Here is a 16688-nt window from a genome sequence, read left to right as displayed (position 1 = left end):
ATGTAGAAATGATAATAGCTTACCACAAATTCAGCAAGATTTAACGCCAAGTACAGCGGTGTAGACTTTACAAGTATCCACTTCCATTGGGTGATCAGACAAGGTGAAGGGACACACAGGATTTGGGACAGTAGCCCTTTAGACAGTGCTGGGTGTTGAAGACAGAACTTCATGGTAAATCCGTATGTTCTAATCTGATATTTATACAGGCTATGATCGTCTCCTGAAATGTTTCCCAATTCTTTATATGTCTTTTAAAGCACAATTTAACATATGCTAAAAAATTTCCTTCTGCATCAACCAGTTTTGAATTTAAACTCAACTAAGTCTGCCAGGTCGTACAAACCACACCTTAATCATTCTAAGACAACTCTTAAAATTAATCTACTTGTATTGTTCTGCTTGTACCTTAACTATGGCATAATGAATTTGCTAATTCAAAATGTTGCAGAGCCAGTAACCCCAGTGTTATCTGTAGACCATCTGAGGTGCTTTTAAGCATTTTCTTGAATTCTATTGTTTGCTTTGAAAACATGGGGTTTAAACGGTCCAGGAAAACGCGTTTTGTCTCGTCATTCAGGAGCTCTTCGGGACACGCCTGCAGTGTTGCAGACAGGATGGAATGCAGGCAAGAGGGTTCCAACTCAGAGCGCAGACCCTTGGGAAAAGCACTTGGTGGGTCATCCTGAAAACTTCCCATTTCCGGCAGTTTTTGATGGCATGGCAGTCATGACACCCGAGGCTCTCCTTTGGGGCACTGTCCTCTGTGGCCATGGGTGGCCCTGGGCCCTCCTCCCAGCCAGTCCCGCCCCAGAGCTTCAACACCACTGCAGGACACCCGAGCAAAATACTCTGTTGGAGCAGGGAACAAACCCATGGGTGTGCTCGGAGTGGCTGCTGAAGCTGGATTTCTTCTTACTGATTTCTTTCACATATGGAAGAACTGGGCCGCCGCTGGGAAGCGAGAGGCCAGCCCCGCTCGGAACCTTTCTCATTTCCAGTGATAATGCCTCACTCTGAATTTCCATCAACCGCAGGCGTATTCATCCAGGAGGGTGCATCTGCAGGCCAAGGGCCCTCCATTGGCATTCTTTTCTTTAGGCTGTATGACAGTTTGTCCGAGTCATCTCCTCCAGCCCACTGCACTTGTGCCAGGCAGGTGCGAGGGGCCCTCTTCTGTCCCTCATGCTTCGTGTTGTTGGATGCCGTGGGCCTGAGGTCACGCCTTCGTCAGTCCGGGAGGGCATTCAGTGGATCTCAATATGAACCTGTAGGCAGACCTTGAGCATCATGGAAGCCACGATGTAGAGGTAGGGGAAGTTGATGCGTAGCCACCAGGCCAGATTGAAGAAGACAGCAGCTTGCGAGTCAGCGCCTTGCATAAGACTCCACAGGAGCGGGCGGCGGCTGAGCGCTAGAGCCGGACAGCCAGGCGCGACAGAGCCGCAGCCATATAGAGACCAGCGCTCTCACAGCCCGCCTGCCCTCTCCGCGCCGCGTCGCTCGGGCCGCTGGCCTTCGCTTGGCGGGCTCAGGGAGCGAGGGAGGCGGCGGCTAGACCGGCGGGCGAGCGGGCTGCGGGAGCGGAGTCTGCGCGTCACGCTCGGAGAAGCACCTCCGCGAGCTGCCGCCTGGTCCCCCAGTTCACTGTATTTTTTAAATTTTCTTTGAGACTTCCTTTTGACCCATGGATTACTTAAAAGTGTGTTGTTTTGTTTCTAGTCATTTGAATATCTTCCTGTTATCTTTGTTATTGATTTCTCATTTGATTCCATTGTCATTACAAAACACACTCTATATGATTTCACTTATTTAAAATTTGTTGAGGCTTGTTTGATAGCCCAGGATATGACCTATCTTGGGATATATATTTTGTGGTCATTTGAAAAGAATGTGTATTCTGATGTTGCTAAGTGGAGTGGACCATAAATGTTGATTTGATTTTGTTGGTTGGTTCTTGAGTTGTTCTGTATCTTTACTGATTTTCTGCTAGTTGTTCTATCAGTCATTGAGGGAGAGGTATTGAAGTCTCCAACTATAATTGTGGACTTGTCTATTTTGTCAGTTTTTGATTCATATATTTTTCAGCTCTGTTGTTTTGCTGGCATCACATTTAGTATTGCTATGTCTCCCTGGTGAACTGGTCTTTATGTGGTTAGATACCGTCCATCTCTATCTGCTAACTTTCTTTTCTGTGCTCTAAAATCTACTTTTGTGATACTAAAGAAGCCATTTCTACTTTCTTTTGAATAATATTTGCAAAACATGTATTTACCATCCTTTAATTTTTCATTTTAACCTGCTAATATTATTATATTTGAGATGATTTTCTTATAGACTTCATACAGTTGTGTCATGTCTCTCAATCCACTCTGCCAATCTCCATCTTTTTTTTTTTCTTTAGACAGGGTCTCACTCTGTTGCCCAGGCTGGAGTGCAGTGATGCCATCTCAGATCACTGCAACCCCTGCCCTTCAGGTACAAGCAATTCTCGTGCCTCAGCCTCCTGAGTAGCTGAGACTACAGGCATAGGCCACCATGCCTGGGTAATTTTTATATTTTTGGTAGAGACAGGGTTTCACCATGTTGGCCAGGCTGGTCTTGAACTTTTGACCTTAAGTGATCCGCTTGTCTCAGCCTCCCAAAGTGCTGGATTACAGGCCAATCTCCATCTTTCGATCAATACATTTAGACTATTTACATTTAGTGTAATAATTGATGTATTATGGTTCATGTCAGACATTTTATTTTGGGTTTTGTTTGCTCTTTCTCTGGTTTCTCTATTTTATATTTTCTTCCTTCCTATGGATTACTCAAACTTTTGTTTAGAATTTCATTTTCCTTTATCTGTTGGGTTTTTTAGGATATCTGTTTGAATATCTAGTTTAGTGGCTGTTTTAGATATTACGTTATAAACATAACATCACAATCTACCAGGGTTGACATTTTACCACTTCAAGTGAAGTATAAAAGCCTTATGTCCCCTTGTGTTTCTTTGCCCTCTCCATATTCCTTTGCCCCACCCTCATTTAAGATGATATAATTGTCTTAAATATTTTCTGTATCTACTTTTAGAACCATATCTACCAGTTTTCTACTTTTTGCTTAAACTGTCAACATAATTTAGAAAACTCAAGAGAAGTAAAGCCTACAGTGATTACCTACAGTTTGCTTACCTTGTTCTTTCTTCCTTCTTGATGTTCAAACTTCCTGCTTTTACCATTTTATTTTTGTTTAGAGAATTTCCTTTAGCTATCTCATTAAGTGATTTCGGCAGGTGACAAATTCTCCTAATTTTCCTTCACCCTGGGATATTTTTCCCGAGTATAGGGTTCTGGGTTGACAGGTATTTTCTTTCAGGACTTAAAACGTATTTTGCACACCCGTTTGGTCTCCATAGTTTCTGGTGAAAATCATGTTGCCATGCAAATTGTTTTCCCTTTGTAGATAAAGTGTCGTTTCTTTCTGACTGAGTTTACAGACTTTGTTTTTAGTTTCTAGAAGTTGAATTATGGATGTGTCTTGACATGAATTTGGGGGATTTATCCTGTTGGAATTCACTTAGCTCACTGAATTTGTGGGTTTATGTCTCTTGCCAAATCAAATTTGGGAGATTTTTGGTCATTATTTCTTCAAGTACTTATTTTGCCGTGTCCTCCTTCTATTCTCCTTCTGGGACAACAGTGTCTTAAATGTTAGATCCTTTGTTAGTCCTACAGGTTCCTGACACTCTGTTCATTTTTTTTTTTCCCAGTCCACTTTCTCTCTGTTCTTCAGTTGGGGTAATTTCTATTGTTCTATCTTGAAGTTCACTGATTTATTTTCTCTATCCCTTCCATTCTGCTGTTGAGCCCATATGCTGAGGTTTATATTGTTATTTATATTATTATTTTTCAGTTCTCAATCTCTTCTTTATATCTTTTCTTTCTTTGTAAGCAAGTTTGTATTGCTTGTTGGAGGGTTTTTTTTTCTTTTTTTTTGAGATGGAGTCTCATTCTGTCACCCAGGCTGGAGTGCAGTGGCACGATCTTGGCTCACTGCAACCTCCGCCTCCTGAGTTCAAGAGATTCTCCTGCCTCAGCCTCCCGAGTAGCTGAGACTACAGGCGCATGCCACTATGCCCAGCTAATTTTTGTACTTTAAGTAGAGACAGGGTTTTGCCATGTTGGACAGGCTGGTCTCGAACTCCTGACCTCAGCTGATCCACCCCCCTAGGCCTCCTAAAGTGCTGGGTTTACAGGCCTGAGCCACCACACCCGGCCATTGGAGGCATTTTTATCATGACTGCTTTAAAACATCTATCAAATCACTTGAATTTCTTTGTCATCTTAGTGTTTGTACCTATTCATTATCTTTTTAAAAAACACCTTTTAACAGACTTTATTTCCTAAAGCAATTATATGTTCAAAGCAAAAATAAGCCCAAAGTACTGAGAGGTCCTATGTATCCTCTACCCCTTCCCCACATGCGCAGCCTCACCAACTGTCAACATCCTATATTAAAGTGTTACATTGGTTCCCATCAATGCACCTACACTGACACATCATTATGACCCAGAGTCCATAGTTTACATTAGTGTTCACACTTGATGTTGCATATCCTGTAAATCTGGACAAATATAATAATGACATGTATCCACCGTAACAGTATCATACAGAATTGTTTATTGACCCCCAAAACCCTTAGTTCTCCTCCTGTTCATCCCTCACTCTCCCTAACTCCTGGCAATCACTGATCTTTTTACTGTTTACATAGCTTTGCCTCTTCTATAATGTGTAATTGGAATCATGCAGTATGTCGCCTTTTCAGATTGGTTTTTTTTCACTTAGTGATATGCATCCCAACTTCCTGTTTTGCAGCCAGGCACAGTGACTCAATGCTGTCATCCCAGTACTTTGGGAGGCTGAGGTGGGCATATGGCTTGAGCCCAGGAGGTTGAGGCCAGTCTGGGCAACATGGCAAAACTCTGTCTCTACAAAAAATACCAAAATAAAAAAAGTTTCTCCATGTCTCTTCATGGAGAGAGGGTCTCACTCTGTCACCCAGGCTGGAGTGCAGTGCTACCATCATAACTCACTGTAACCTCAAACTCCTGGCCTCAAGCAATTCTCCCACCTCAGCTGCCTAAGTAGCTGGGACTATAGGTATGCACCACTACACCCAACTCTTTTTTTTTTTAATTATTTACTTTTTTGTAGAGACGAGGTCTGGCTATGTTGCCAGACTAGTCTCTAACTTCTGGCCTCAAGCTATCCTCCTGCCTCAGCCTCATTTCTTTTTAGTGCTGAATATTCCATTGTCTGTATGTGCCATAGTTTATTTATTCATTCATCTACTGAAGGACATCTTAGTTGCTCCTGAGCTTTAGCACTTAATGAATAAAGCTGCTATAAGAATTTGTGTTTAGGTCTTTGTGTGGACATAAGTTTTGAACTCATTTGGGAGTTATTTTTAATAGATACAAAGTCTCAGCTTTGCAAGATGAAAAGAGTTGTGAGGATGGACAGTGGTAATGGTAACAGAGCAATATAAATGTCTAATACCACTGAACTGCATTCTTCAGTGTATTTTACTGCAATTTTTAAAAACTAAACAACATGACCCTCATACAAAAATGTACCACCTCACTTTCTCAGTAAATTATTTTAGCAAAGTTCCAGTGGTAACAGAAATCAAAATCTTAAAAATATGTATATTCTTTGAATCAGTAATTCCATTTCTAGATATGTATTCTAGAAAATCTGGCAAGGGAATAATATTGTAAATACACACATTTGGCGTGATTTTTTTCAAACAATGACAAGTGGAAAACCACCTCAACATTTCAGAATAGGGGATTGGTTAAATATCACTCTGATTATCACCACACAATTAGCTATTTACAATTATGATCTAGATGGAGAACTGTAACATGAAATTTTGTTCCAATATTTTGTTTTGTTGAAAAAAGCAGATCACAAAACTGTGTGTGTGTGTGTGTGTGTGTGTGTGTGTAATGCTTTTCAAGTAATTAATCTAGAGAATTGTCTGACAAGCATCCAGAGATCATGTTAAAACTTTACGCAGATGAAGCTTGGGGAACCTGTCTAACATTTTATTTGCATAAAAAACATCTCTGAGTGCTCATTCTGGGCCAGGCCTTTTATGTATACAGCTCATTTAGTCCTCACAACAGCCCTTCGTGGTGGACACTTTCATTATTTTTTTTTCCTTTTTATACTGTGCTAAAATATACATAACATAAAATTTGTCATTTTTACCATTTTTAATTGTGCAATTCGGTGACATTAATTACGGTAACAATGCTGTGCTACCAACATCACTGTCCTGATCCAAACTGAAATTCTGTATCCATTAAACAACTGCCAGTTCCTCCTTCCTCAGCCCCTAGTAATCTCTATCTCCTTTTACTCGTGAATTTACTAATTCTAGCTCCTTTGCAGAATGGAATCATGCAGTATTTGTCTTTTCGTGTTGGGCTTATTTCATGTAGCATATAATGCTTTCAGTTTCACCAATATTGTGGCAAATGTCAGAACTCTTTCCTGTCTCATTGTTGAATAATATTCCATCCTATGTGATGCCACATCTTCTTTATCCATTCATTTGTTTGTGGACACTTGGGTGGTTTCCATCTTTTAGCTATTGTAAGTAATGCTGCAATGAACATTGGCATGTAAGTATCTGCTTTAGTACCTGCTTTCAGTTCATTGTATATATACCTAGAAGTGGAGTTGCTGATAAGTCTATATTATAATATCATAGAATAATTCTATGTTTGATAGATATGACAAGTCTATGTTTAACTTTTTAAGGAAACACCAAACTGTTTTCCACAATGGCTGTCTCATTTTAGTGTCTCCCAGCCAGCAGCAATGCCCAACGGTTCTAATTTCTCCACATCCTCATTGACACTTGTCATTTTCTGTTTTTTTCATAGTAGTCATCCTAATGATTGTGAAGTGCTATCTCATTGTGGGTTTGAATTGCATTTTCCTAAGTATGGATGATGTTGAGTACCTTTGCATGTGCTCATTGGCCTTTTGTTTATCTTCTTTGAAGAAACAGTTTTACTCATTTTTTAATTGAGTTTTTTGGTTGTTGATGAGTTACAGGAGTTCTTGATCTATTCTGGATATTAATCCCTTATCAGATTTATGATTTGCAAGACTTTTCTCCAATTCCATAAGTTCCCTTTTCACTCTGTTGAGTGTGTCCCTTGATGCACATAGTTTTGTGCTTTTTGTTTGCACATAGTTCTTCTGTTGTGTGTGCTCTTAGTGTTTAGTGGAGGTTCATACCCTCTTATTTTTTCTGCATTTGTGGTTTTTGAAAAATTTTATACAAAAAGTATTTTTAAAAATAGTCAAAATGATTGTGATTGTATCCAGCCTCTATCATTTTACATTCCATGGATTTTAAGGAATAATCTTAAGCACCCTGAGTTTCATTTCCTTCACCCTTAAAGGGGATTATATCTACTTCATTGGGTGTATGAGAACTGATATCGTATTATGTATAAAATGCTGAAAACAATTCCTGGCACTGAACAAAGTTTGCAAACTAATATATCATTGTCATCATCAGCAATAACAAAAATAATAGCAACATAGTATACTATTATAGCTCATTACACCATGTCCCTATTTTGTGTGTTGTCTATTATTTTCATCAAAATAGAATTATCAAGTTATTTTAAGTCATTATTTATGCTTCTGATTATTTCTTGGAATATTAAAAAACAATTTGGGGGATTGTCTTAGTCCATTTCTACTGCCAAAACAAAATACCACAGACCGGGCAATTTATAAACAATAGAAATTGATTTCTCATGGTTCTAAAGGCTGGGATGTCCAAGATCAAGGTACCAGCAGGATTGATGTCTGGTGAGGGCTGCTCTCTGCTTCCAAGATGGTGCCTTGTTGCTGCATCCTCCAGAGGAGTGTAACACTGTGTCCTCACATGGTGGAAGGGATGGAACGGGACAAACTCACTCTTTCAAATCTTTTTATAAAGGCCCTAAACCCATCCATGAGGGCACCACCCTCGTGACTTAATCATCTCCTGAAGGCCCAACTGCTTAATTCTATCACATTGGCAATTACATTTTAGTACTTGAATTTGGGGGATCGGTGGGTATAAAACAGTTTAAGAATATTGAAGCCTATAGCCAAGTTGCACTCCACAAGTGAATCACCAATAGTAAAACAAAAAAGTATAATTATACTGCTATATTTTCACAACAGCAGATTTGTAAATTAAAATGTTACCTCACCAATTTGATGGCATGAAGTATTACAAAATGTTCTCATTTCAACATGAAGTTGCAAGTAATTTCATATATTCCTCATTTTTTCTTCTGTGCATTCTGTCTTTAGCCATTGATTTATGAATGGTCCATGTAATAATTTAACCTTGTATTTCTCATATATTTTTAAATATTTTTCTAGTTTGTCTATTCTTTTTAATTATGCTGTGCTATGCATGAAGAATTTCTAATTATTTTAATTTAATCCATTTAATTTTTCTTTTTTTTTTTTTAATTTGAGAGAGTCTTACTCTGCTTCCCAGACTGGAGTGCAGTGGCACGATCTCAGCTCACTGCAACCTCTGCCTCCCAGTCAAGTGATTCTCCTGCCTCAACCTCCAGAGTAGCTGGGATTACAGATGTGCACCACCACGCCTGGTTAATTTTTGTATATTTAGTGGAGACGAGGTTTCACCATGTTGGTCAGGCTGGTCTCTAACTCCTGGCCTCAAGTGATCCGCCAGACTCAGCCTCCCAAAGTGCTGGAATTATAGGCGTGAGCCACTACGCCCGGCCTCTTTCTTTCCTTTTTTGATTTGCTTAAGAAATCCTAAGACCTCTCAAAAAACATGAAATTTCTATTATAATTAATTGTCCAGCTGTTAAGAACTTATTTTGTTTGTATGTAAAAATTGTCAAACAACTTTATAGCCTCCAAATAATTACCTGGTTTCCACAACACCATTCAGTAAATTATTCTAAATTTTCCACCAAATTTATAGCATCAAATTATCAGGTACTTTATTTTTATTTATAATATAATTATTTTCTTTTCTCTGTGTTCTATTTCTTTGAGTTATCAGGTTATTTCTATGCTTATAACTTAATTATTTATCTTTTTTTATTACTACATGTAATGCATTGCATATACAAAAGTTCATGAATGAACTTTTGTTTTCATGATGAGCTTTTCCAATGTAACTTATTGATTATACTTTCCTACTTATTACTCCAAATTAATTTCAGAATATCTTTTTTTATAACATAGTTCCTTGAATACAATTCTATCAATAAATTGAATTTGTAACATTTGGCAGCTTTTCAATACTTAATCTTTTTTCCATCACCCTCATATATTTTTCTAGGATTTTAAAGTTTTCTTTATGTCATTTCCTAAGTTCATGGGTTCTTTTATCCGGTTTATTTGTACTTCTCTGTGTTTCTAAAACATCATAGTTGCATTGCTATTTGGGTAGAATCCTTCCTCTGAATATTCCCTAATCATTAGCATGAACACTTTTTGCCTGCTTCTTTGTTCCTAAGTTATTGGAGTGCCTGTTGTGCTTTGACCTTTGAAGGAGCATTTTATTTATTTTTATTTTATTTTTTATTGTTTTTTATTTTTTTGAGACGGAGTCTTGCTCTATTGCCCAGGCTGGAGTTCAGTGGCTCAATCTCGGCTCATTGCAGCCTCCACCTTCCAGGTTCAAGCGATTCTCCTGCCTTAACCTCCCGACTAGCTGGGATTACAGGCACGTGCCACCACGCTTGGCTAATTTTTGCATTCTTAGTAGAGACGGGGTTTCACCATGTTGGCCAGGCTGGTCTTGAACTCCTGGCGTCAAGTGATCCACCTGCCTCGGCCTCCGAAAGTGCTAGGATTACAGACATGAGCCACCACGCCCGGCCTGAAGGAGCATTTTAAATGTCAGTGAAGGTCTCTGAATTGGGGAGAATGAAAACACACAGAGGCTTGGGATTAAAGCGGGCATGATGGGGAAGCAGAGGGGCTTTCTCCTAGTGTGTTTCTCTTCCCTGTGGGGAGTGATGAAAACAAGAGAGACATGAGGGGTGGAAACTGGAAGACTCTTCACTGCTAGGTTTGCCACAAACGGCTGCAGAAACTTTCCTCATCATCCATAAATTTCAGTTTTTTCATTTGTAAATGTTAATGCTGGGAACAGATCATCTCTTAGGTTCCATTTAGAGCCCACAGAGCCCAACGGTGAAGGGCCTGGTCCCAGGAGGCATGCTGAGCAGAGGCTGATCCTTTGCTGAGCAGAGGCTGATACTGTGCCTTTCGGGTTACTCCAGGCAGGTCAGTGGGAAAACTTCAGTTCATTGACAGGGCCTTAATTGTTGGGACCTTGTCAGACACCCCTTTGCAGACAGTGTCACTGAGACTGCGGCTGCGATGATAATCACAGCTGGCGTGGGAAGGTCTTTTCCAGGATCCTTCCCTGTATCTGGGGACCTTCTCTGTCATTGCCCTCTAGGACCCTGCTCTCAAAGGCTCCCTGTGTGTGGGGAGGCGGCTGCAGAACAGCAGAGTCCCCTTTGGTAAGAGCCTCACCTTTCCAAGTCTCTGTGCGTGAGGAATGCACAAAACAGGGACGTGTTCCAGTGAGTTATAACGGTGTATTAGGTTACTGTTACTTTGTGGTTGTTGAGGATCTTGATGGTATATTAGCTAATATGTCTTAGCCAGACACGCTCTTTGGCATTTTATGTATAGTACTGTATCAATTCTCACACATCTATTACGGTAGCTGTAATTATAGTCCCGCTCTTAAAGATAAAGAAAATGAAATTCTGATTCAGAATATTGCTTGAAGTCCACAGTGGGTAAGTAACAGAGCCTGGTTATAATCCTAGTGAATTTGAGTAGTTTTAAATAAACACCTTATTATGGAAGTTTTTTTCTGGCATCCATGGTTTCTGATGTCACAGGAATTGTCCTCATATAGGAAATAGAGCATTTCTCTCTGGTTTTTTCGAGTTTTCGGAAATCTAGTCATGGTGTATCTGGACATGGATTCATTTGAACATGACCTCTTAGTGGTTATCTTATCTCCTTGAATTTATGTATTTCACCATGTTTGTGACTTTTTTGCCACTGTTTGTTCAAAAATGTTTTCAGTCCTGTAATTTTTTTTTTTTTTTTTTTTTTGAGATGGAGTTTTCCTCTGTCGCCCAGGTTGGAGTGCAGTGGCATGATCTCGGCTCACTGCAAGCTCCGCCTCCTGGGATCAAGCGATTCTCCTGCCTCAGCCTCCCAAGTAGCTGGGATTACAGGCACCTGCCACCATGCCCGGCTAATTTTTGTATTTTAGTAGAGACCGGGTTTCACCCTGTTGGCCAGGCTGGTCTCAAACTCCTGACCTCAAGCGATCCACCTGCCTCGGCCTCCCAAAGTGCTGGGATTACAGGCATGAGCCACCACGCCCAGCAGGTACTCCAATCGTTTGAAAGTTAGACCTTTTGTTATTTTCCCACAGGTCTCTGAGGCTATATTCACTTTTCTCCATTGTGTTTTGTCTCCTCTATTCTAACAGGACAATTTCTATTAAACTTGTCTTCAAGATCCCTGCTCTTTCCTCTGTCATCTCCATTCTCTTGAGTCTGTCCAGTTCAATTTATTTCTATTTTTTTCACTTCTAAAATTTTCATTTAGTTCTTCCTAGTATCTTTCATTTCTTTGCCATGAATTCATATTTTTCACTTGTTGCAAGTGTGCCTGTAATTGCTTGTTGGAGCACTGTTGTGATAGCTACTTTAAAATCCTCATCACATAATACCAACATCTGTCTCATCTCAATGTTGGTGCCTGAAGATTGTATTTTCTTGTGCAAGTTTATTGTTTTATAGTCCTTGGTATAATGAATAACTTTGGACTGTATCCTGAATGTGCTGGGTATTATTATACATCATGAGACTGGACACTCTTCACACCTGTTATTTCAACAGAAAGTCCTTAGACAGAGAGTCCTCAGACAACAACAACAGAGAGTGCTTAGGTTCATAATACAGCTCAGTGCACTTTCTGGGCTGTGGTTCAGCTCTCCCTTGATCTTTAAATGCTTTGCAGTGATGCTCAGGCTTTCCCCACTTGCCTGCTTCCCAGAGCCTCGTCTCACACCTGTGTGAGTTCAGACCAGTGCTAAATTCTCACACATTCTGCTGTGTTGTTTCTGGTCCCTTTCAGGCACAGACTGCTCAGATTTCCGCCCAGAAATTCACGCACACATCGTGGAATTGTCCTCAGTTTTCAGGAGTCAGCTCAAATATTACCCACTCAGAGAGGTTTTCCCCAGGCCCTTGTCTAAAGCTGATTCTTCTAGTCCTTTCCATTGCTTCATATAATATTTTCATATTTATCCCAACTTTATTCTATGTTTCCTTACTTGTTACTAGTCTATCTTTTCACTCCCCCCTAATAAAATATTAACTATGTAGAGATAGGGATTTTTTTAAACTAATTATTCAGGACCTAACACAATGCTCGACAAATATGCTCATATTTCAAGAAATTTGTACAATATCTGCACTACAGTAACTGCTCTGTATGCATTACCTTGTTCAGCACAGTTTTTCTGATGCTAAGTATACAATTTTAAATTTTCATTTTAACTTTCTTTTCTCAGAAGAAAATTTATTCATATTAACTAAATATTTAAAATCACTCTTGATGGATATATAATATTCTATTACAACTAATATTCTACTGATATAACGAGTAAGCCCTTGAACCGTGGATTTATTGAGCAAATATTTAGTAGGCTTTAAATCTAGCTGGGACTATCGTAGGTAATTAAAGACACATACAAGACTCCTTTCTTTGCTGGGTGCACTGGCTCATGCTGCAATCCCAGCACTTTGGGAGTCCGAGGCAGGTGGATCACTTGAGGTCAGGAGTTCGAGACCAGCCTAGCTAACATGGAGAAACCCCATCTCTACTAAAAATACAAAAAAAATTAGCTGGGTGTGGTGGTGAGCACTTACAATCCCAGCTACTGTGGAGGCTGAGGCAGGAGAATCACTTGAACCCAGGAAGAGGAGGTTGCAGTGAGCAACGATTGTGCCACTGCACTCTAGCCTGGGCAGCAGAGGGAAACTCTATCTCAAAAAAAAAAAAAGAAAGAAAAGAAAGAAAAGAAAAGACTCCTCTCTTCAAATAGCTTACATTCTAGTTGAGGGAAGGAGTTAATAAGTAAACAAATTAATAAATAGATTAACAAGATAATCCAGTGCATAACAATTGATGTGGGAAATTAGAGTAAGGATATGGAGAGTGACTAGGGAGGTGGATTATTGGGTACTTGAGACAAAGATGAGTTTCAGGAGAGAAAAACTAGACGTGTCAGAAGTCCAGGAAAGAACCTTTCAGAAACTAGTCTCTGAGCAGCACATCTTCTTTTGTTCAAGAAAGGGTAGGAAGCACGATGTCGCTAGAGGGCAGGAGCAGAACAGAGGAAGGAGAGGGGTGGTGCCGCCGGGCTTTGTTGTGGTCAAGGAATCTCTTGTATTCTAATGGAAATTGGAAGCCCTTGGTGACATTTGATGCATGTCACTGTACTTCGTTTTTATTGCTGTGTAGTATTCTGTTGTATGAATATCCCAACATGCATATACCTGTTCTAGATTTGATAGGCATTTGATAATTCTGGGGTTTGGGCTATTGTGAATAACTCTACTATGAACATTATTGTTCATGACTCTTGGACATAAGTACCCACTTCCTTTCAGTGTATGCCTAAGAGTGATTTGCTAGGTCATAAGATGTGCACGTATGTGTGTATATTTGTGTGTGTGTTTATCTTTAGTAGGAACTGCCAAAATATTTTATAAGTCAGTCAATTTATCCTTTTACCAACAATGTAAGAAGTTCCAATTGATCCAAATTCTTGCCAAACTCAGTACTTTAGGCCTTTTAAATTTTAGACATAATGGTAGGTGTATAGTGGCATTATTGTTTCATTTACATTTATCAGGTGACTAATGATGTTGAGGACTTTTTTATATGATTAGTATGCATGCAGATATCCTCTTTTGTGAAATAGATTTTCAAGTATTTTGTCTATTTTTATTTGGGTATCTGTCTTTTTAAGTTGATTTCTAGGAGTTCTCTATATATTTTGGATATTAGTATCATCGAATATATGTATTACACATATCTTCTCTCAGTTTCTGGATTCCTTTTACAAAAGATAATTATAGTAAAATCTGCATACTGTGAAAAGCAAGTTTGTAATGTACACTCCAGTGTGTTTTGATAAATGTTCATATCCATTCAAAATATAGAAAAGATCCGTTACTACAGAAATTTCCTTTGTGTCCCTGTCAGTCACCATGCAAAAAATCATACCGCTGTTGTGATTTCTATGACCGTGTATTTGTTTGGCTGTTCTTGAACTTTATATATAAATGAAGTCATACACAGTATGTACTTGAGTATGTCTGCCTTATTTTATTCGGCATAATATTTCTGGTAGTCAGTCATGCTATTGCATGTATCACAATGTGTTTTTTTTTTGTTTTGTTTTTTTTTTTTTTGGTCACCTCCATGTAAACTAAATGTATTCCTTTATTGGTGAGTAGGATTCCATTGTAGGAATATGCCACAGTCACTTTATTCATTATCCCTTGATGAATTTATGGTTTATTTCCAGTTTTGCTTATTACTAAGAGCAACTATAAATATTCTAGTACAAGAATTTTTATGACTATTTTTTCATTTTGCTGTGAGGAATTACCTAAAGTGGAATTGCTCTATTATGAATTAAGTGTCTGTTAAAGAAACTGTGAAAAATTTTCTAAGTGGCCGTGTGACCCTCCTCCAGGCAGGACTTTAGAGTTCCAGTTGTTCCACATCATCTCCAGCGTGCTCAGACCTTCATCTCAGCCTTTCTAGTGGGTGTGTGGTACTTTCTCATTGCACTGCGGACTTTGACTGCATTTCTTGCTGTTTGACTCCTGACAGTCTCACCCTTCCCTCTTCCCCCTATGCCCCACATGTGGGCAGACAAGAAATGCTGCTACTCCTTTCCTTTGGTGCCCATGGAAAGGAGATTCAGCCCACGCAAGTCCTTGACCTCATGTGAGGCCTCTCACCCCAGACCACCCCTAACCACAATAAAATCCCAGAGCAGTCTCTTTTTCTTGCTCTTTCAAGTCATTTTGGATCTGCTCGAGAGGCCTGCCCTGGGCTTCGCAGAGAATTCAATCATGTCAGCAGTGAACCTTTTCATATCTCTTGGTGTGTGTGGCATCGTCAGTCTCAACATCTGGGCCAAGTTTTGAGTGGAGGTCCCTCCTGCTTTTTTGGGGTGACCATGGCACTCACTGTGGTTTAATATGTTTCCCTGATGATTGGTACCATTGGGCACTTTTCCATACACTTCCATTCCTGTGTGAGGGTCTGTTCAAGCCATTTTCCCACTTATTTGGGTTGCCTGTCTTTTTTAAATTTAAAAATATTTGTTAATTCAGTCAAAATGACAATAAATCACATTTATAAAAATTACCTTTTTTAATGAAAAAAACTATATTTCCCAAAACAGAAATTGCATTGACAAGTTGTGTTGTTTTACATTCTTACACATCTCCTAAATGTCTGTTTCAATGGAAAATAGCTGACTTCTCATATCTACTTCTGCATTCATTATTTTTATTATTAATATTTGAGACAGAGTGTCACCCTTCACCCAGGCTGGAGTGCAGTGGTGCCACCTTGGTTCACTGCAACCTCTGCCTCCTGGGTTCAAGTGATTCTCGTGCCTCAGCCTCCCGAGTAGCTGGGATTACAGGCATGGGCCACTATGCCCAGCTAAGTTTTTATATTTTAGTAGAGATGGGGTTTCACCATGTTGGCCAGGCTGGTCTCGAACTCCTGGCCTCAAAGTGATCTACCCACTTCAGCCTCCCAAAGTGCTGGGATTACAGGCATGAGCCACTGCGCCTGGCCTATTATGTTTTGACATGTGGTTTTGATTGAAGTATATGAAGAAAATCTTACTTCACATAGACCTTTAGTGGGAAAATGGAGTTTAATAGACTTTCCTGAGGATTTTCCTCTTGGATGTCAGACCAAACTCAACAAGTGATAGTTTTTGAAAGTTAGCTGCAATGTGGAGTCTGAAATCTTGTCAGTGAACTTTTTGTACACTTTTACATTAATATCCATTGATTATCTTGCACTTTGGCTCTATTTTCCTTGACATATTTGAAAATATTTTATTACTGAACTATGCAGAATTTTCAAATATTGACATTTCATACACTATCCATAAATCACATTCATTCATTTCACCACAGATCTCCTTAGAAACGTTAAGTCATCAGAACTTCTGAAGCTCACCTTCTGAATACTTAATGATTCCAAAGTTTTCCAAAGTTCTAATTTTTGCTTGAAAACATGAATTCTGTTACTGGCAACAGTAATGGACTTGCATCCTTCATTTTCAAGACAGCTTCTGCTAACTATTCTAATCTGAAAAATCAGTTTGTCCACCCATCATTCTTTTAAGCCAAATGCTGTTCCATGCAGCTGGTCCTGCCCAGACTCCCGAGCATTGTGCTTTGAGGCAACCATCATGCTACAACATGGAGCAGCGACGCTTTGTGGACTCCATGCATTTCATCACTCAGAATACTAAAGAGG

General features: G+C 39.5%; 2 pseudogenes; both read right to left on the bottom strand.

Annotated features, from left to right (window-relative positions):
- Positions 1-360: 360 nt before the first annotated feature.
- LOC101146201 (putative protein FAM220BP) lies at positions 361-1187 on the bottom strand (annotated as a pseudogene).
- A 60-nt stretch (positions 1188-1247) lies between these two features.
- LOC129524456 (small integral membrane protein 10-like protein 2A) lies at positions 1248-1453 on the bottom strand (annotated as a pseudogene).
- Between the last annotated feature and the right edge of the window lie 15235 nt (positions 1454-16688).

The sequence above is a fragment of the Gorilla gorilla genome, chromosome 13, assembly GCF_029281585.2.
Source record: "Gorilla gorilla gorilla isolate KB3781 chromosome 13, NHGRI_mGorGor1-v2.1_pri, whole genome shotgun sequence".
NCBI lineage: Eukaryota > Metazoa > Chordata > Mammalia > Primates > Hominidae > Gorilla > Gorilla gorilla.
Note: the sequence above shows the minus strand (reverse complement) of the source record. Positions and strands in the feature narration are given on the sequence as shown.